Here is a 22,885-nt window from a genome sequence, read left to right as displayed (position 1 = left end):
AGCAGGACCACAGTATATATAAGAGCATATTCTCTGTAGTGACTCCTGGGTGGTCCTGGGTGTAAGATTCCATGACTATGTGCTACTCAGTAAAATGAGCTAACTATAGTTCTACATCATGAGGATTTAAAAAAAATGATGCATGTAAACTATTTAGCATGTGCACAGGAAACACTTGAGTGTTAGTGATCACTCTGCAATAAGTTTTAGTTACAACTTTACCTACCATTAATTGTGTGGTGTTGAGCAAACTACTGAACTTATTTAAGTATGTATTTATTCACTTGAAAATTAGGCATCTAATTCAGGGAACTCTCAATTTCTACAGCTTTTCTATGCTCAAACCCTCTCTTAAGAACACAGCATCATTTTCAATTTCAAATTCTTTTACAGGAATCCAGATTCCATATCTTTATTTTATGACTTGCTGAATAGTCATGATTTACTTAATACCACATGTCCAGTCAAAAGCATTACTTCTAATTAAGAGAAAGCACATGGAGGAGGTGTGTCCAACTCCTGGGACGAGCTTCATGATCATCCTTGTCACAATGTGGTTTCTAGGAATACATAGTGGCAAAAGGATGGTCAGCTACGATTGGAGGAATCCATGCATTTCCATGCCATTATAATGGAGGATGCCGCCAAGTTAGATTGCTACTATAGTATGTCAAGGTACACCCTGGTGGTGATGGGACAAACATAAACCAATTTCTTTGCTGTGGCCACACTTCTTTGAAAGCAGCTCTCAACTACTTCTTTCTGTTACTACTGCTGTGATCCATACTTTTTCAAGCAGTCTTAACAATGAAGTTGAAAATTGCCTTTTAGGAGCCATTTATTATATCTTGGCAGAAGATAATAAAACTATTTCAGATTTATCATTCTCCTTTCTAAATTCATCAATGACTTACCTTTTCTAAGAAAAGATTAGGCATAAATGTCTTTGCATGTCAATCAATTTAAAGTGATTACTGAAAAAGATAATCTACCATGATCTGCACCATTTTATAGAATTGTCCTCATAATCCTCTATCATAATCTCCTAATACAGGTGGTGAAGAGGCACTCATGTTATGTAAACAATACATTTACTACATTGAAAAGAATTTAATATTGCTGCTCAACAGACTTACAATAAAATTAACCTAATACAACAGCATTCATAAAAGATTGTGCAAATGGCAATTAGCTTTAATGATAAGAAGTACCTGCAATAACGGAAAATCAAACCAGTCTTTGCTTTTCTCTATTAAGTTTCTTAATGACCCTGATCTCCATCAGTGTTGACAGTTTTCTCAGACACCCTGACCAGTCTGTCTCAGCTCACACTCACTCACATGCTCATTAAACAATCTCTAATGAAATAATTAATTCAAGCAACTGTCATCAATGGGTGCTAACGACATTGAGAGACAAGTCAATGAGGAAATACACAATAAATAATCAAGCTGCCAGGACAGAAATCTGATGATCATTGTTTGTATCACAAGTCAGACAGCCAGACATTTCTGTGAGATGATACAAGATGAAGTAGATGACACCACCAACAAATTAATCCTCTTCGAAAAGCTCTCCAGGAATCTAATCAAGCTTTAGTACTTGATTTCAGTTTATAGAAACACACACAAAAAAAAGGTGGAACAAGTTTTAAAAGCAAACTAGTTGCCAAATTCAGAATGTTTTATTGGACAAAGATGGTCAATTTTTGAAGAAATCAGTGCACAGGGGAAAAGGGTGAGGGAAGTAGAGCTGTTCTCAATTTATAAAGCTTTAAGAGGCAGAGCAGTCAAATGTGCTATGTGGGTTTTGCTGGGATCCTGGTTGGAAAAAAAAAAACTAATTGTAAAAATTCATTTTTAATCTAATGAGGGATACATTCAATGTGGGGGGTGAAGGGGTGGAGTTTCAACAGATCACTGGTGTCCCTTCCATTCTTTGCTGTCTGATTTCTCCAACTGTTTCAGCCACCCCTGAGTTGAAGGGCTGGGCCTAGTCACAGAAACTGGGCTATAGATAGGTGGATTCACTAGCTCTAAACAGTAAAACCCTCGGTGGTGAGGACTCACACATGGAGAAACAAGGGGGAGTTCCCAGGGATCTCTAGAAAGGACACTTACTGGTTCCTCTGCCCAGCAATTCTGCCAATGGGTCTCTATAACAGCTCTGAGCTTCAACTAAAAAGCAGAAAACCAGTTCTCTGAGAAATAAGCACTTTAAGCAAACAAAGTGCCCATGAGGTAGGAAAGGAGGAAGAGATAAGCAATGCTCAAGAGATAACTAAGATTTAGCATTCCTGAACAGTATTCCACCCTAAAACCTCTACCTGGAAGGTTTCTTTTTTTTATTATTATTATTGTTTACTGGTTTATTTTTCCAAATGAGCAATAGGCTATTTACAAATATGCAGATCTCCAATGATGTGTATTAAAATGGCAAGTCTATCAACTGTTTGAAATCTAAATGAAAAAAAAATTAAGGCACATTTGATCTGTGAGTTAAAAACAAACATTCTGGTGTAATGACAAAGTCATTTCACTTTTGTCCCCAAAACACATGAGCATCAAAATTGTCCAAGAACACTTAATATTTAGTAAAACAGGAATGTGAAAATTAAGAAAGGCGTAAAGTCTCTTCAAAAGGAAATCTTTGGAGATCGGTTTACTGCAAATAAAACATACTACCCACACTCCTGGTACACATAAATACTAATACTAACAGATACTCAAGAAATGGCAGAACTCTAAACAATGGATATTAAATAAATTAAAGGTATTCAGATGTCAAGGATGAAACAAACAGTAATTAAAGAATGAAGTAACCATCTCCACAACAGAAAGGACGAAAGGAATGAAACCACATACACCACCCCCCATGTTTTCATTAGGGTGTTTTTGTTTGTTTAGTTTGCATACATTAGAATTATTACAGTGATTCTTCTTCATCATTCTAAATATTAATACTTCACCCTCTAAAGAGAAGGGTCAGCAAGAGAGAAAATACCAAACACTTCTCACAATGTGGTGCCAGGCCTGCTCAGGCCACGGCATCCCGGGAACCACTCCAGCTCTGGCTGTGCTGTCCTCACTCCCGTTGCTTATCAAAGCTACTTGACCTTGAAGGGTAGAATACAGTGTGGGGGAAATAATCAACTCTGGAAAGCTTTGCTGAAGATGCTGGTACTGATAATACAGATATTATTACATTTACTTATTTTACAACTGGAACTTGAGATGGCTTTAAAAAAAAAAAAAACTTGTGTAAAAAAAAAGATAAAAGGTAGAATCTGTGCAAGGTTAACAGTCACAATAGAACATTTACCAGAGTTAAAGTGTTTTTTTTGTTTGTTTGTTATAATAATACTTCATAGGAATGTTCATGTTTCTGCCATAGGACTGCAGAGAAGGGGCCAGGAAAGAAAACATAAAAAAAACATAAAAGGTTTTGTTCATCAGGGATATTTCAAGTCAGAATTAAGCAAGTCTGCTACATAATTTTCAGCAAGAAGATGTATTCAAAGGCAAACATTGATCACATTTTTGTTCAAAAAGCTCAATATTAAAGGAGTCCTATGTAAGAAAACCACTTGGAAAATATATCCTTGTATGGACTTCAAAAACTGATCATACAAAAATTTTTGAAAAATAAATTAGGTAATTAAAAATGTCCCTTCCAGCAGAGCTGGACATCAGGCTGTCTGTGCAGAGCCATTATTATTGCTTTTACTGTAACCTGGATCATTTTTCTCCAGCCACATTTCAGCTAACTGCTGCGTGGACCCATATGTTGATGCCTTGGACCCCAAGCACATTTTGTATTGTTTGGGATCCAGATTAGGGTCACAAAAGACAGGGTGGTGGATGTGTACCACTCCTACCTCCTGGCTTCTGAACGTCTTCAAACCTGCCTGGACAACCTTGTTGAAGAGGTCCACATCCTCCAGCCCCCAGCCTTGGATGGAAACATCAAAGCCACCCACTCGGACAAGATCTCCCTTATAGATACAAGTAATGCCAAACCCATAGTTTCTCCAGAAGCCAGTTTTTTGAGTAAAGGCAAAATGGTTGTCACTGGGAACTTTCCCACTATAAACAATCTTTGGATCATACTGGCTAAAGATGATTGGGAAATATATTTGTTAGCCCAAAACTGTATTTGCTCGACACCGTTGCAGGAATTCGGCAGTAAACACAAGCTCAACATCACAGAAGAAGAGCAAAGATTCGTTATTAAACTGTGAAGATCCCACTTCAAGGGCCAGAGCTCTTGAAAACTCTCCAGACACAGGCAAAATCTGCATGTCAGCTTTAGGGTACTTAATGCGATAATCTCTCATCAGTTCAACTTGTTTGGCCTTATCAGGGTTGGAATCAGAATTCAAAAGCAGGACAACAAGTTTGACGTTCTGATTTGGGATGAGACATGTCTTCTCAAAGTTTCCCATATGCTGGGAGCCATCAGCCAAGTAGGTATGACAAATTCCTTGCCAGCTTACTCCCATGCTGTCTAGTGGAAGGACTTCTGAAAGGTGACCTTGCTCAAGGACCAGGGCAGGATCCGTGTTTAGGGTGTTCCCCCTTTAGAATAGGGCGGTTTAGCATAATAGGAGATTAGGGTGTTCCCCCTTTAGAATAGGGCAGTTTAGCATAATAGGAGATTAGGGTGTTCCCCCTTTAGAATAGGGCGTATCCTGCTGCTGAGTTCCTCTTGAGTGCTTAGCGTCAGACAGTATATTTTGGGAGACAGAAGCCCATGTGGGTGGATTTGGGCAGAGAACGTGGATTCCCCCAGAGCGTGTTTGTAGACGGCCGGTGTGAGTTCGGGAATAAAGAATTGCTGTTTGAATCTACAAGCTGTGTGGAGACTCGTGATTTGTGCCCAGCCAGAGACTGCGGCACCCATAAATCTTACAAACATGTCAAATCGTCCAGACAAAGGGATCAGTATATTTATCTTTTTATCTTTGGGCTCTTTGCGTTCGTTCTTGGACCCAGGGAGCTGGAAGGGAACAAGCTTCTTCAGGGAATTGGAGAGGAAGGATAGGGATCCAGAGTCCTGATTGATTCTATTGGCCAGCTCCCGTGCATCTAGTTCCTCATGCTCCACAAACTGGATTTTGCTGAAAGTCTGCTGTAGGTATGCGTGCCTCCTCCCGGGAACTGTCATCTTCTTACCTTTGTGCTTCTTGTACAGAAGCAGCAGGTCCAGAATGTATTCTGCCCCGTACATGGGGTTCACACGGCGGTAACCATACTGGATCTCCTTGAAGTCGATGATGCGCCCCCGGGTTTTGGCATTGGCATTGATCATTTCCATCACCTGCATGACGATGTCATCCAAGGCTTCCCTCTGGGCTGAGTCCATTCCTCTGGGGGGTGGGGGGTGCTGACCATCGGCAGGGCAGCTGAATACAAATACTTCCCAGTCAGAAACTCCCATTCCAGAATCTCTTCTCGTTGGCGGGCCTGAAACCGCATGAAGGAAGGGGGTATTCCCAACTGGAGGTCCTCCTTATGAATCTCTGTGTTACTGTATTTGCTCATCAGGACAACTTCTCGGTGGAGCTGTATTGTGCGATGACGCAGCTCAGCAATTTTGCGACTGAGCATGTAACTGTGTAGTCTGTACTGGTAGGGTGGGTTTTTGTTCGGGTGTAACGTGATAGCTCGGTGAATCTTACTGTTATGGAGATCTCTGATGTACCCCTTCTTGTTCTGTTCATAATTCTCATAAAAAAGTTGCTGCATCTCATAAGACCAAACACCCTGTACGCCTGCAAACCTCCGGACACATCTTCCTACTTCCACATCCTCGTGTGTAGTGTACATTTCCCGGAGACACTTGCCAATGTGTGGTACCATTCTCCGAAGCACCTCCCGGCTCATGATCACACCAGGCCCCCCCATGCAGAAGTTTTCACGGGGCTCAAGGGCCAGTTTCCCCATTTCTTCTGTGGTGCCCAGTCCTGTCTGCCCGAGAAACAGGGGCTCACTGCTATTCAAACTCCTCAGGAAACTCTCCAGAAGATCTCCTTTGATGTAAACATCATCATCTGCTCTCATAAACCATTCATACTTGTCCAAGTAGTGCTCATGCATGTACTTGAGCATCATAAAAGACTTCTTCTGGGGCGGGTAGGAGTCATCCACGCCCCTTAGTGGCACTATTGGAATTGGTATAGATGTGTCTGAACCCTCACTAGAGAAGAACTCCACTTTCCCAGGAATTGTCTTGGACCATGTTCTGTAGGCAGCCACAGCGCGGGTCTGCAGGTATTTCTGGGCAGTCATAACTCCCACGAAGAGAAAGTTCCTGTCGCGCGGGCCACCATCGGGGCCAAGCCGTGCAGCCACAGCTGCCCCCTCCCCCCCCCCCCCCCCCGCGCATTGCCGCGCACTCCGCAGGCCTGGGACACTGCTGCCGCTGCCGCCGCCACCTGCCCGCGGCAGCCCTCGAGGCTGGTGCGGCGCCGCGGACCCGCTCGCTTCAGCTCCGAAGCACAGGGCAGGACAAGCCGAGAGGCCAGCACGAAGCCCAGCACCAGCCCGAGCAGCACGCTGAGCCAGGCGCGCCGGCTGCGCGCGGCCATTCCCGCGCCACTCCGCCCGCAGGGCCGCTGCCGCCGCCGAGGCTCCCCGCGCCCTCAGCCCGCCGCCCCCGCCTGCGGAGGCCAGCCCGTCCTAGCGCCGCGAGGCCCGGCCCGGGCAGCGCCGCGGCCGCCGCGGGCCCGCCGCGCCCATCGCGGCCCCAGAGCCGCCCGCAGGCCCCGCGCCGGCGCTTTGTTCCGCACGCCCGCCCCAACCTCCGCGGCCTGCGCCTTTAACAGTAGACCGTGCCCGGAGCGCGCCGGCGGCGGCTCGGGAGCTAGGCGGCGGCTCTGCTCGGATTGTGCTGCTGTGCTGCGCCCGCCCCCGTCCTCTTCGTGGCCGACGCCGCCGTCGCAGCTGCACATCCTCCGGCTTTGCTCGCCATTGCAACAGAAGCCTACCTGGAAGGTTTCTGGGTTTTGCTTTTTTTGTCTCTTTTTCAACATCTGAGGTATAATGTGCACTAAATGCACATAAATAGTGTTCAATTTTTACTTCCTGTAACTTTAACTTTATTTAGTTTTCCAATATATATATATATATATATATATATATATATATATATATGTATTCTTTTTTTCGGAAGGCCTGTGTCTGTTAGAAGCCAGACTGAGATAGAGCAGTAGAACCTGCTTCCAACTTTTATGCACTGCTGGTGGCCTAAGAATGTGATACACACTGACCAGCCAAGACATAAAAATAAAAGTTGAACAGAGGCTTTTTGAGCCTTTCAAGTCTCTACCTCTGCCCTCTAGTCCTGCTTTTCTCAAGTTTCTTGCTCAAGTCATAGGATTTTTATCCTTTCTCTGCATAGAACTGTCCAAAAAGTATGGAACCATAGTTGTTCGCCCTCACCCGCTGCTGTGGTTTAGATATTAGGTGTCCCCCAAAGGCTCCTGTATGAGACAATGCAAGAAGGCTTAGAGATGAAGACTGGGTTATGAAAGCTTAACCTAGTCAGTGAATTAACCCCTAATGAGGATTAACTGAGGGCTAACTGAAGGCAGGCAGGGAGTGGCTGAAGGAAGTGGGCATCTGAGGCATGTCTTTGGGATATTTATTTATTTTGAGAAATGATTACAAAATTTATTGTGTGAATATTAAATATGTTTATTTAAATTAAATATATTACTAAATTCTACTATAAACTAGAATCTACCTTAGGGAAAGCTACCATAATAGTAGCTACCAAAGATCAAAGTCTTATATTAAAGAATTCAGGAGATACTAAAGAAGCTCCCACTGGCCAAAATTAGGACAATTTGCATATTAACACAGATAATAACTGATTGGATTAAAATACATTATCAAATATATTTAAATCCATTATTCATAATAATAATAATGCACATTTGGAGGGTATTTATTTTTGTATCTGGTAAGTGGAGACTCTTTCTGCTTCTTGATCATCATGTGAGCTGCTTCTCTCTGCTACATTCTTCTGCCATGATGTTCTGCAATACCTGGAGCCCTAAGGAATGGAGCCAGCTGTCTATGGAGTAAAACCTCTAAAACCATGAGCCCCCAAATAAACTATCCTCCTTAAAATTGTTCTTGTCAGGTCTTTGGTTGCAGCAGCAAAAAAAGCTGACTAAAAACACCAACTTAAAAGGCCTGGCAAAGTATTTCATCATTAATCTTTTTTAAAAAAAGCAAATTCCCCTGTGGTTCCAACTACATAGAGATTACATAGAGAGATGAAAGAAATATTTTAAAATTAAAGTTATTATTATTTTTTGTTTTTAAAACCATATACTCCAAAATAAAAAGCAGAAGTCTTTTATTTTTTTTTTAAATTTTAAACTCATAAACTAGAATATAAATAAATAAAAATCCCTAAAAATGCAAGTCACTTGCAGAGTTGGTTTAACTAGGCCATAAATATATTTTACAAACTTAGGAAAATGTGAGACTAGTGAAAATTATCTTACCAGAAAATAAGGGTATAATCCAGGTAAAGTCAGTACTTACTCCAAAAACTTTATTATTCATTGTGGTCAAAATTCCATACATTTTCAAACATTTCAGAACTCTTCTGAAGGGCAAAAGTTCCTGTGCACTAAATAATATGAAATCTTCCAATATGCGCATTAATGTTGATAGGGAAAAAAAAAAAAAGACACCATTTAAATATAGAGTTTGGGGCCAAAGGTGTAGTTCAGTAGTAGAGCTCTTGCCTAGGCTGTGTGAGGCACCAGGTTTGATCCTGTGAGGCACCAGGTTTGATCCTAAGGACCACATAAAAATAAATAAGAAAGGCATTGTGTCCATCTACAATTAATAAAAACAATTTAAAAAAATAAATGTAGAGTTGGTAGATAGAGGGGGAAATGTGTTAACACATAATACAATTATATTAACATTAAAAATAATGCATGATGCCTAATTATATTCTATCTATTAATAGTAAGATAACAGCCAAGGGATGATTCATACAAAAATGTATTTCTAGTAAAAATGACATTTAAAACATAACTCAAACATGCAAACTTGGCCTAATGGCATAATTTGGTTTTTAATTTGGTGTCATTTTGACACTATACCTAACAATATTGCTTTACAAAATGATAACTTTAAGACCCTGTAATTTCCATACAATAATACCAAAATACAAATTCAGAACAAATATTCTCCTTAAAAGTGCAACTGAAGCTTTATCTGGCAAGTGCATTATTCCAATGAGATTCCCAGCTCTTTTTGAAGCTAAGATGGACAAGCTTTAAATGAACAGTAAAGGACCCTATAAGTGGTCACAGGTCTACAGAAACAAGGCCCAAACAAGGCCCCAAACTAAAACCTCTCTGTTTTAGTTTTCTCATTCGTAAAACATTAATCATGTTATGTCCCACATGGAATCACTTAGAAGATCACATAAGATAATGAACAGAGCCCAGGCCTATCATTAACAAGTGCTCAGTAAATGCGAGCTGTAATTATTTTTACCAACTTTAGGCATATTTCAGTGGATGATTTTCTCATCAGCTCAGAGTGCCACCTTCTGAGAAAGATCAATAATATTCCTTAAAAGCAGATGTGTGATGCAACAATGGATACATTCAAATACATTAAATAAATGTAAACAACTGGAACACAAAAGGCTGTTATATGATTCCATTTGCACAAAATTTCTATAAAAGTAAAACTCTGGAGACAGAAAAAAAAAGATCAGTTTCCCTAAGGCTAAGGATGGTAATAGGAACTTACTATGAAATAAAAAAACAGACCATGGCAATGACTGCCCACTCTTAACAGATTTACTAAAAATTATGGAACTGTATACTGATAATGAGTAAGCTGTGTGGAATGTAAATTATACCTCAATAGAGTTATGCTTGAAAACACAGATGCATTCCTAAAGCATCTGCACAATTTCTCATCAATCTGGCATCATTGTAAATTCCAATAGTTATGGAGTACAACAAAATTGGTTTGAAAATGTAAGACTTGGGCACAGATCAAACTTTGCTCGTAATCCTGATTCAGCTTCTTCTAGGACAAACTTTTTACTTCTCTAATCCTTGGATTCCACATCTATAAAATAGCAATAAAATGATACTAATTTCTGAGGGCATTGTATACATTTAAAGATAATCCTTGGCTAGTCTTCCTATTCCAATAAATAAGATCCCTCTTCACGGAGTGGCCAATGATGTAGGTGTCACTCATGATTCCTCTCTTTCAAATATCAGCTTCAAATGCATTATGTTAAATCCTGCTAGTTTCATCTTCCAAATATATGAAGTATTCAAACACTTTTCAGCAGTTCCAGTCAGTCATTTGAGCATCCCTCTTGGATGTGGCAGTAGCTCCCTCCATTGGTCTTCCTACTTCCTCCTTCACTGGACCCTTTGCAGTCACCACTTCCCTCCACGGTCAAAGGGCTATGTATGAAATGTAAGGTTTATGTCTTCCAACACCATCTCAAAACTCTCCCATGGTTTCCTCATCAGTCAAGTCCTGACCATGAGTCCCCACTCAAACCTTCCTCCTGCCCTACCCATCTAGTTCCAACTACACTAGCCTTTTACCATTCCTTCCACAGCAAGCTTACATTGGCCTCAAACATTATTTATACTTGCCTCTGCACAGATAGACTGGAGCAGTTTCTCAGTTCATTCAGGTCTCAAATTTTTCCAAGAAGGGCCTCAGCCTATTAAAACACCACCTCCCCTCCCACCAGACTAATCTCTCTGATCTAACATCTTTCTCATGGAAACCACCTTATCTCTGTGTCTATATACTGTCTCTCATACCACCAGCATATAAACACCATGCAGGCAGGGGTTTTATCTGTCTGTCCTAGTCACCATCCTATCCACAGATCCCTCAGAGTCTGAAACAGTGCTTTGCATATAGTAGCATTTGTTAAATATTTGCTGAATGAATGAACAAATGTCATAAAGCACTTAACACCCGCCACATAGGACTTTTTAGAAAACTGTTCTTTGGTAATAATTGGATTGTCATTATTATAGTTGTTGTTACTGTTACTGTATTTCACAGATGTGATTACAGGAGCCCTGATAATTCAGGTCAAATACTGTTTATAACCTCTATGATACCTCCCATTCCATGAAGTCAGAATAACCAAATGAACCCACTATACAAGGAGCTTACAGCACATCACAGCTTGCTCTCTGCAGGGTTCTGGGCTCTGCCTACTCTTACCTTCTGCTGAAGGGGTGGCCCACATGTCATGAGAACCCCAGAGAGTTCTCTTAACCAACAGTTTACAGTTAAAGGCACTTTTACAGGTATAAAGAAAACATGGTTTCATCTCACTCTCAAGACAAAGCTGAGAGGTAGGGAAGTTAAAGAAGAAGGTGGAAGACAGAAATAAATGACCTACTCAAAAACCATATTAATTTATATTGAGCTTAGGTCTTAGGATTCTGGAAATCTCTTTCCAATGCATTATACTATTATGTGGGTGGAAAAAGAATGGATGGTTAGATGGGTGGAAGGAAGGAAGAAAACGGAGGAAGGAAGAGAGAAAGAAAGAGGGAAAGGGATCAAGAGAGGGGAGGGAGGGAGAAAAAAGAATCCTGGCCACAGGCTTACCTAATTCCAACAACATCAAATTATAAAGGAAAGAACATTAAGTTTCTTCCACATACACATTACCACAGTATTCATAACTTCCTCAAGGACATGGGAATTTTAATATATCTACATTTAACATCCATAAACAACTTCTGATTATTTATGTTGCAGGATTTAATAATATAATTGTAGATTTTTTGTGAACTCAATAACATCCATTAGGCCCAGATGCCTTAAAACACAAGTTTTCACTTTAACTCTCAGAGGTTTGCACTGAGTTTCCACATTATTATCAATTCCACAGTGCCACAGGTCTCCCTCCTACACTTCTTAAGTCGACACTTTAGGAAGCATGCCAAAAAGTATAGAAAATAACATGAATTTCTAATGTTAAAACCAGGTTATCTTTAAAACTCTCCTAAAGACATGAAGAGAGATAAGGGACAGGTGACAAGAGGAACAGAGTTCCTCACCCTCCACAAATTTTCCCAAGCCAGCAACTTTTTTTTGGGGGGGGGAGGGGGTACTGTGGATTGAACTCATGGACTCTTAACCACTGAGCCACATCCCCAGCCCCCTTTTTTTGTATTTTCTTTAGAGACAGGGTCTCACTGAGTTGCTTAAGGCCTCACTAAGTTGTAGAGGCTGGCTTTGAACTTTCCATCCTCCTGCCTCATCCTCCTGAGCTGCTGGGATTAAAGGCATGCATCTTGACATTGCTGCCAGGTGCTTTACTGAAAATTGGAGTCAAAAGGCTGTGAGCAAAATGTCTACTCGAGTCCCTAGTCTGTCTTCTAACTGGGCTGTGGGGTTTTCTAGTAATGCATGATGGAAGGTCTTTACATATTTTGGAGATTAAACTTTTATTAGGTATTTGGCTTGGAAATACTTTCTCATCTGTAGGCCACATTTTCATTTGCTGACTATCTCCTTTGCTGTGCAGAAGGTTTGGAATGTGAGGCAGTCCACTTGTTCATTTTTGTTTGCTGCCAATGTATTATCTCCATGAAAGCAGTGATAAAACCAAGGTCATGAAGGTTCACCAATGTCATAAAGGTTCCCCCTATGTTTCTTTCTAGGAATTTTATTGGAACACCCAAAGATCCACCAACAAATTAATAGATAAAGAGAATGTGGCACAACGTTCAATGCAATACTAGTCAGCCTTAAAACAGCAGGAAGTGCTTCCGCATGCAGCAACACAGATGAAACTTGAAGGCACTATGCCAAATGAAATAAGCCAAGCATGTAAGGTAAATGATGGATGATTCCATTTATAAGAAGTATCTAAACAGTTAAATTCATAAAATTAAGGAATACACTGGTGGTTGTATGGGGCAAGGGATTGAATGGGGTGATAAGAGAGATGTGGAGTTGCCAACAATGGGCATAAAGTTTCAGTCAAGCAGGATGAATAAGTTCTGGACATCTACTGTTCAACACTGAACCTGCAATCAACAATGCACACTTTTAAAAATATTATAAGTTTGCTAAGAGGGTAGGTCTTATGTCACATGTTCTTACCATAATAAAACTTTTAGAAGTAAGCTTCTAAAAGGAGGGTACTGACCCAACAGCATAAACACCATAATTTACCAAGTCACAGGGACCAAAAGTTAGGTACTTCATGACCTAACACTGTTCTCATTCACCATAGGAGGCAGGTACACCGAACTCATTTCACAAATGAGAAAAATCAAGGCTCACAGGGGTTATATTGTTTGCTGGAGATCAGAAAATTGGGGAATATATTGTAATTCTGATGTGCATGGCTCCAAGCTCCACCCTTCTCCTACACAACATTCAGATCCTTGTCCCATTCCACAATTCCACTCCAAAAGCCAAGGGCTACTGTAGAGCAGGACTGTTGCCTATAGATTATCCTGTATAACTTACATTAGTGCTGACAACAATAAGGAGAAAATGAGGAGAAAAAAAAATCCACTGCCCCTGTGCCTGATACCACTATAACAGGGACAGCTGGTCTTAAACTGCATTTTTCCTACCTTGCTTCTGGATAAGACCTGATAACATGTACTTAACAAGGTTGCAGAGGCTCAGCAGTCTCCATCAAAAGCCCCCTGGTCTCATGACTGCAAAAGACTTATTTAGCAGTAGACCAGGAACAGAACCCAGAAAGTCCTTCTCCGTCATGCCCTACAACCCAAGCCTTTGCTGTGTGGAGGGAACATTACTGTTACCAATCCATATGTCTCTCACAAACTCCCCACACAAGTGCGCGCGCGCGCGCGCACACACACACACACACACACACACACACACACACATTCCAGCCCCTGCCTCACCAACTCCTGCACCTATCGCACTTACTGTGAAATCAACAGCCCTTTATGTCCCAGTAGCTCTCCTCATTTTCCTTCGTACAATTCACCAGAGCTTGAAAATAATTTTCAGCCAGTCTTCTCACCCTCTCCTCACAATCCCTAGCTCATTTTTCCATTTGTAACAGAGATGTTCCAAAACCAATCCTCTCTTCTGGCAATACCAACCAGCTCAGGTCACCATGTCCCCACCACAATTGGCTTCCCTCCCTATTGGCCCTGAGATTACCTTGAAAAAGGACAAGAGAACAACACTGTAGAGTTTCCCACCCCTGCTCAATTTTACATTACAAAATGTCCCAGATCTGTAGCCAAATTCTACACAAAATCCACGCAGTGGACTTAATCTGTTCAGCTATGCCCCTACTGCTATAGTCTCAGCTGATCAGTCCTAGACAAATCATCTTATTTACCCCCATTTATGCCCCAAATCCTCCTTTTACCTTACATGATCAGAGCCCAATTTCCCATCCTCGAATGTGGTTTACATCATTCTTTCTGACATTGCTTAATTCATAAACTACTATTTTATATCCATAGCTCTTAAAACTGTAATTTAATAATTTTTGTGTCATTGTGTACTATTCTTAAAATGCCATCCTCACCTGCCCTGCCACAGAACAAGGACCCTATCAGTTCTGTTAAACAGTAACACGTAAACTGTAAACAGTGACAAGTTAACGGTAAACCCAGTGTCTAGCATATAAGAGGCACTAAATAAATATCTGTTAAATGTAGATGAATGAAAAGCAAACCTCTCACCTATCAGCCTTAGAAACAGCCTTGATGGGCTTATCATAGTTCAATGGTAACCTAAGCCAGGTTGCCAAACAATTTTATTTCTTTTACTGACAGAGTTCTGAAATCAATAATACTAGGTGGGTAAAAGCATGGATTCCTCTTCTGTGCATTCCTTAAGTACTTAGGATAAAGTACTCATCTCAAATGGATGAGACCCAGCACTTGCTGAACTAGAAAGGCAAAGGGTGACAATGGTTTCCTTTGAGAAGAAAAAGCAAAATCAGGCCAAGATGAGACAAGGAACTACACAAGGAACTGCAGGGTATTTTCATAAGTCACACCAAGATCACAAGTGGCTCTGGGATGCACAGATTCTCATTCCACAGCAGCTCTCCTGGTACAGAGCCAGCCCCCAAATTGTTCAGTTTCTACTTTTTCTAAACTAAAAGAAGGGTGATGACTCCCCAAGATAGGTGGGGACTTCTACAAATGCCTGAAATTTATAACACTTCATCAAACTCCCTAACCCATTTTTTCAAAACACTTGCAGAAAGGATTCTGGAAGGAAAGGGCAGATGGGACACTAACAAAAAATACTAAGCCTTATTAACTGGTCTTCCATGTGCCATCTTTCAGTTTGGACAGAAATAATCTACTCCTCAATCATCCTGAAGAATTAATAAAAAAAAAATCTTTTCCACCTTTGTGACATTTTAAACAATTAAGCATCAAAAAGATGAATGGATGAATGACAGCATCCTAGCATCCTACAGTTCAGGAACAAGATTTCTTGAAGCACTTCTCTCAACCACAAACCAAGTCTACTTTTAACCATCCCAGGATGGAATTTGTCTCCTTGGTAGGAGGCTGGCCATCAGAAATAGCCACAGAAAGTCCCTAACACTGGGCTACTCCCATACTTTTCTCTCCTCCAAGGCAAAAGAATTGAAGAGCAAACTCTTTCCTACCTCAAGGTCAGCTTGGCTGTGCTACTTTTATCACCCAAGGTATCACAGGAGGGTTGAAAAATAAGATTCTGAGCCAAGCATAGTGGTGCACACCTGTAATCCCAGTGGCTCAAGAGGCTAAGGCAGGAGAATCGCAGGCTTGAGGCCACCCTCAGCAACTTAGGGAAGCTTTAAGCAACTGAGATCCAGTGGCAAAATAAAAAAAAAAAAGGGGGGGGGGCTAGGAATGTGGCTCAGTGGTTCACTCCCAGGTACCAAAAATAAATAAATTTTAAAAAATAAGATTCTGAGATGCTAGTGTTTCCTACTGAAGTCTCTTCTGATGTTATTATTCAAACTCTTAAAGGTATTCTGTTACCTACAGAAGACTGCATACCTCCCCCTTCCTTCACAGGACACTGCAACTACTCTAAGCATGCATACAGACTGAGAATATCCAAACTGCACATGAAGGAGCCCAAACAGTACTAATAGCAACAAAAAATGCACCTGTTAATTCAAAACCACAACTTCCTTCTTGTAAATTCTTCTCACTTCAAAAAGTATTGCATCAGCTTCATGATCAACCTACTTCTAAATGGTTGTCTCAAAGGCCTCTTTTTACTTTGTGTATTAAATAATTCAAAGGTCCAAAAATTTTACAAGAGGAATATAAAAGTAGGTAATGATAAAAGCATTGAGCAGATAAATACATGGTTGAATTACTTTTTTTGTTTTCCAGAGTACCCACACTCAAAACTACTCAATACTCAATGGGAAACCCTTATTTCACTTTTTCAATGCAAAATATTTTAGAAGCAAGCATGTTTCCAGCTGTAAAATCACTGCTATTCCTGTTCCACCAAAAAAAATTTCCTTTCCATCACATATTTCTCCCAAATCCCAGAACATGATTTTACTCTGTAAATATTTTTAAAGATGATTTGTATTTATTTAAAAATAGCTAATTCCAAACTATGCCTGAAATCTAAAGAATATATAATCCATAAAACTTTCTTGTCAGCATATTCTTTCAAGTGAAGTGGAAATTACACTGTTTTTCTTTTGTTTTCCCTCTACTTTCTGCATAGGTGTTTATTTAAAAGGCTATAAAAATATACATTCCAAAACAATTTTTTATTTAATCATGTGCGTAATAGTTCAGAATTATCATTAAGTATCATATTTTAGAGTGATATACCTGGTAAAATTTAAGAATCAGTAGCTTCGTCTCTCCCTCCCTCTCTCCCTCTCTCTCTCTCTCTCTCTCTCTCTCTCTCTCTCTCTCTCATCCACTCACTTTCACAAACACCAGGCCAACCCAACAATAAATCAAGCAAAGACACCTTCAGCCACAGGGTGTGTTTGGGTGGTATTCACATGAGTAATCTTTTCCCACATTTTTTCATTTTTTAAATAAATATACACAATTTCATAGTTAGAATTTCTAAACTTGAAACCACTAGCACTTTGAAATCACTAGACAAACACCCCAGACACTATTTCAACTTAAAGCAACTCGGACAGCTAATATGTCCAAAGTCATGGAAGGGTAGCGTGCCAAGGGGGTAAAAAAAAAACTGATCTATCTGTTAGCAGGGAATCTCGAGTTGGCCCCTTCTAATCAAGAAACTTCTCTCTGATGTCATTGACTAAAATAATTTCTCAAGAAAGGATAGATATGGCTATATCTGCACTTTATGCTCTAAAAATAATTTCTCCTCAAATTTCACAAAGGTTGATACCATCCCTTACGTATATTAAAACTTGAACATTGGCAACAGACCTTCTCCTAGTGACCTAAACATGCCTGGGGGGAAATCACAGAACTCAAAACTGGAGTACTTTTTAAATGTGCAAACATCATGTGACACACTGGTTTCACTGGAGTAGCAGAGACAGATGAGTCAAATCAGAAAAGTTACTTGCAGGCTAGAAACTGTCACCTTTTAATTGGGGACAAATCCTGGCGACTCCGCCTTTGTCTGCCAGGCTGGGACTGGCGTCCGGCAGCTGACCCTATCGATAGAGCCCCAGGGGCAGCCAGGGCAAGCGGGAGCCAAGGACCGGGCATCTGCCCGCGAGCGGCGCGTCCAGAGCAGTGCAGCCCGCTTTCAACAGTCTAGTCTGCAGGGCCAAGGAGGTAACAAGGAGCCGAGCAGCCACCCGGGCACCCCTTTCTCGCGTCGCCCCCGCCTCCCTAGCGCCCGTGGGCCGGGGCCGCCGCCTGCACCCACCGCGTGCCAGCCCCGACTCCCTGCACATCCCCTGGGCGGCACTGCGTGACTCGGGCTCCCACATGCCCATCTACCCTCCTGCGCACCAGAGACCCCTGCCCCACGCCGCTCACCGCTCCACCGGCCTCCTCCCAGGAGGATCCCTCAGGCCAGGGGTCTGGGCAGGCCACCGACACGCTGCGTCCCTGCGGGCAGCCAGCCTCCATGAGATCCTTGTCTTTGTGTGAGAACTAAGTGCCGGGCCAACCTACCGCACTTAGCGGTAATGCAGTTGAGATTTCTGGAGCCAATTTAAGCAACAAAGAGGAATGAGAAGTCTAGTCTAGTGATTTCAAAGTGCTAGTGGTTTCAAGTTTAGAAATTCTAACTATGAAATTGTGTATATTTATTTAAAAAATGAAAAAATGTGGGAAAAGATTACTCATGTGAATACCAAGGACAAGGTTATATCTGGGTCTTAGAAAGGGACCAAGGCAGTGAAATAATATACGACATGCATTTTAAGACAGGGTCTTGGAGGTGTTTCTAACTTAGGAAATTAGAAACAAATTCAAGGAGATGGAAGAGGAGTTGAGTCTTATGTAGAAGCAAGTTCAAGAGAGGACAAACCCAGAGCCAGGTGAAAGATAGGAAAGGCAAGGTGACGGTGGGAAATAGAGTGGCTAGTTCAGTACCCCAGGGCCCTGGGTTATGTGCAGGAGAGCAGGGAGGAGAAGTCTGAAACCCTAGCTGAAGCCAGATTAGAAGGGACTTTGAGTATTAACACTGAAGAGCATGCATCTCAAAGAGAAAATCCTTCAAACAGTTATTTAAAATACCAAGTGGAAAAGAACTGAAATAAAAACTTTCAGATATGGTGACTAACAGGAAGAATTGGCAAATATGGCCTTATTTACCTAGTTAGTTCTTGTCTCAAAAAAAGCCACATCAATTTACAGAAAAGGTTGTCTTTTCTAAAACCACAAAGGAAATGGATTTTGCAAACAATTGTGCATTCGTTTGAAAAGTTCAAGCACACTTTCTAAAATGTGATATAATTTCCATATTTAAATTCAAAGTCACTTATAGACATTTTCTCTTTATTGGATAAAAGAGATTCAAAATTTAAACCTTATTTGTGGATTAGTTTCCTCTTTCTTCTTTCTCTTCCCTTCTTCCTTGATCCTTCTTGTATTTGAGCTGGGTTCACTACTCTGTCCTAGACAATAGGTGTTTTCTTATTCTTTAATTCTGATCTCTTCTTACTGTTTTGAATGTTGTCATAAGTTGAGATTTCATATTCATTGTGATATGAGTCCTCAGCCACTTGGTAGTTTAATATCCCTAAGCAGAGTTGAAAGGAGCAATAGAGATGACTCCCAGCTGAGAAGACTAAGGCTTAGAGAGGGAATGTGACTTTTTTAAGAATATACAGCCAATTCAAAGCAGGGTGAAGTCTGAGCTTATTCTCTCTTACCTTGTGCTCATTTCAATGCACTGTCTGAGCACATGTGCATTCAGGGGCTTTGGGGAAGAATTAGCATCTTAGAAATGGCTCAGAGACTCAGAAGATTCCTTGTGTACTATTTCAAGACTTTATTGAGTATTTAGAACTGAGGGGAACCTGAAGATCAACAAGTTCGCCAATCACTTTGCTATGGCTTGAATGTATCCCCCAATTGATTAATTAGTTAATTTCATAATTGGTACTAGGGATTGAATTCAGGGACACTTAATCACTGAACTACATGCCTAGTTCTTTTTAAATTTTATTATAAGATAGGGTCTCACTAAGTTACTGAGGATCTTGCTAAATTGCTGAGGCCGGCTTGGAATTTGCAATCTTCCTGCCTCAAGCTCCTAAGACATTGGGATTACAGCTATGCCCTCTGTTTTAGTCAGCTTTTATGTTAGGGTTTGTTTTTTTTTAAAGAAAGAGAGAGAGAGAGAGAGAGAGAGAGAGAGAGAGAGAGAGAATTTTTAAGGCGAAAGATTTATACGATCTGAAGAGAAACCAGAGTATATATAGAGAGAATTCTTAATGTTTATTTTTTAGTTTTCAGCGGACACATCATCTTTGTTTATATGTGGTGCTGAGGATCAAACCCGGGCTGCATGCATGTCAGGCGAGCGCACTACTGCTTCAGCCACATCCCCCGCCCACTTTTATGTTATTGTGACTGAACTACTTGACAAGAACAACTTAGAGAGGGAAAAGTTTACCTGGGGCTCACAGTTTCAGATGTTTCTTTCTATAGTTGGCCAACTCCATTGTTTTGGCCCCATCAAGTCAACAGGGCACATCATGGGGGGAGGGCCAATGGAGGAAAGCTGCTCAGTTCATGGCTAGGTCAGAAAGCATGGAGAAGGGGAAGGAGCCACAGGAAAGGTTAACCCTTCCAGAGGAGGCCCCAGTGACCTACCTTCTCAGTCATAGCCCACCTGCCTACATTTACCACCCAGGCCATTCAAACTAGGATAGACCTTTCACAATTCAGTCATTTTTCTATAGAAACACAGAGCCTTGGGGGAGAGACCTTTTATCAAATCCATAAGAACCACCATAATTGACTGTCCCCACAAATTAGTGTAATGCCCAATACAACAGTGTTTGAAGGTGGGGCCTTTTGGCAGGTGTTTAAGTCATGAGGACTCTGCCTTCATAAATAGAGTAACACCATTATAAAAGGACTTGACAGAAAGAGCTTGGCACCTTTTCACCCTCTGTCCCTTTTACCACTTTATTTTCATTTTTTAAACTTTTTAGAGAGGGAGGGAAGGAGGGAGGGAGAGAGAGAGAGAGAGAGAGAGAGAGAGAGAGAGAGAGAATTTTAATATATATATATTTTTTTTTAGTTTTCGGCGGACACAACATTTTTGTATGTCGTGCTGAGGATCGAACCCGGGCCGCACGCATCCCAGGTGAGCATGCTACCACTTGAGCCACATTGCCAGTCCAACCCTTTTACCACTTAAGACACAATGTTCCTTCGCTCCAGAGGATGCAGCATCAAAGTACCATCTTGGAAGCAGAAAACAGCCCTCACTAGAGAGCTGAACCTGCTGACTCCATGATCTTAAACTCCCCAGCCTGCAGAACTGTGAAAAATAAATTTCTGTTAAATTGCCCAGGCTTAGGCATTATGTTATTATTACACACACACACACACACACACACACACACACACATACATACACACACAGAGAGACTAAGATACTCCTCTTGCAGAGGAAAAGATTAAGGCTGAGAGAAATGAGGAGAATTTGTCCAGTTTACATGGCTGGTGAAGGGGCAGAGCAAGGTCAAAGATTCCAATCTGCTGACTCTCAGGAGCACATATTCCTTCTGTATATGCTCATCCTTATTTTTCAAAGTCTCCATTTCAAGAATACATCTCTTTACAGTCACATATACTAAAAGGAATCCCACTTCACAATGCCTGGAAGAACATCAAGTGGAAAGTATCCAAACCAGGGAGAAACCATTCCCTTCATTTTCCTCTGCATGCTTAGTTCAGACTGGTGTGTGGCAGGGGAGGAGATGTGGAAGGCTGTATAATTTGGTGTCAGCAAGTTCTTTATCTTTCTATACCAAGAAAGTATCACAGTTACTGACTTTTTGATGAAACCAGAATCCAAAGCCATTAAAGTGGAGCTGTGATTCTGGAGAAGAAATAACTTGATCCAGCAACTGCCAGTTTATTTGTACAGAGCTTCTGGAGGCATCTTGTTCTTCATGGTCATAAATTGAACACATTACTGAAGCTCAATGGTCCGGCTATGTAGCAAGTAAGGGATGTGCACAAGTGTGCACATGTGTGTAAAAGCACTGCGCAAACACTAAAACATGTACAAAAGGAAAAAAAAAAATCCATGGCTCTTTCCCATAGTATTCTGTTCTTTCTCCTCTATCATGGATTAGACCTAGAGAAAAAAATATGGGTCCAAATCTCCAGATTTGAAGTTTTCAACCTTGCCTGTCTAGTAAAATCACCTGGAGTTATGAAAATAATATTGATGCCTGAACTTTACCTTCAGAGATTCCGTTTCACTTTATCTGGATGAGGCCTAGATATATGATTTTTTAAAACTCCCCAGATAGCTAACCTACATCTAGGGTAGAAAATTACTTACATATGCTTTGTTATTGTTGTTGGTACCAGGGATTGAATTCAGGGGCACTCAACCAATGAATCACATTCCCAGCCCTATTTTGTATTTAATTTAGAGACAGGGTTTCACTGAGTTGCTTAGCATTTCACCATTGCTGAGGATGGCTTTGAACTTGTGATCCTTCTGACTCAGTCTCCTGAGCCGCTGGGTTTATAGGCACGTGCCACTGCACCTATCTTACATAGACTTTTAAGTAGATTTTCTTGACTACTGAGATCCATTCTTGTGCTAAGATTATTTTGTAGCCATTTATGGCCAAATACACTTAAAATGTAGACATTTACTGCATTCATTCAATTTAATAGAAACTTGTTGAATGCCTTCTGGCCCACAGTCAGATGGACTGCAATAGGTGTGTGTGAAGGGAAATGTCCTCTGCCCTAGAAGAGCATAGGGCAAACTAAAGGGCTCTGTCACTTACACAAATAACTACTGTCTAGTTACTAAAGGGAGCAATTACTTTCTGCTAGAAAAATTCTAAGGGCCTCATGGAATAGAACCTTAAACGTTCTGTAGTATGTAGGAATATTTTTAATAATTTTAGGAGAAGATTCCTTTGTAAAAGGAAACTCACTTGATTAAAAAGTTGCTTTGATAAGTCCACCATGGTTTAACAATAAGTCTTACACTAGCATTTGGGTTTTGAATATAGAAACTTCTCTATATAAGAGAGTGGGAAGAGGGGAGCAGGGATGAATGCTATGTGGGGAAGTGGTTACAAGAACACTCAGTGAGTTTCTGACCAAGAACAAGGATTCATAGGTCATTTTTAATAAGAATTTTAAAGACAAAATATTATGGAATATAAGCAAAACTGTCCCTAGAATAGGTGCCTC

At 41.0% G+C, this 22,885-nt stretch overlaps 1 pseudogene; it reads right to left on the bottom strand.

Moving 5' to 3' along the window:
• Window positions 1-3,688: 3,688 nt before the first annotated feature.
• On the bottom strand, window positions 3,689-6,589 carry LOC143406217 (chondroitin sulfate synthase 1-like; annotated as a pseudogene).
• Between the last annotated feature and the right edge of the window lie 16,296 nt (window positions 6,590-22,885).

This window comes from Callospermophilus lateralis, chromosome 8, assembly GCF_048772815.1.
Source record: "Callospermophilus lateralis isolate mCalLat2 chromosome 8, mCalLat2.hap1, whole genome shotgun sequence".
Taxonomy (NCBI): domain Eukaryota; kingdom Metazoa; phylum Chordata; class Mammalia; order Rodentia; family Sciuridae; genus Callospermophilus; species Callospermophilus lateralis.
The sequence above is the reverse complement of the archived record's forward strand: the minus strand, read 5'-3'. Positions and strand labels throughout refer to the sequence as shown.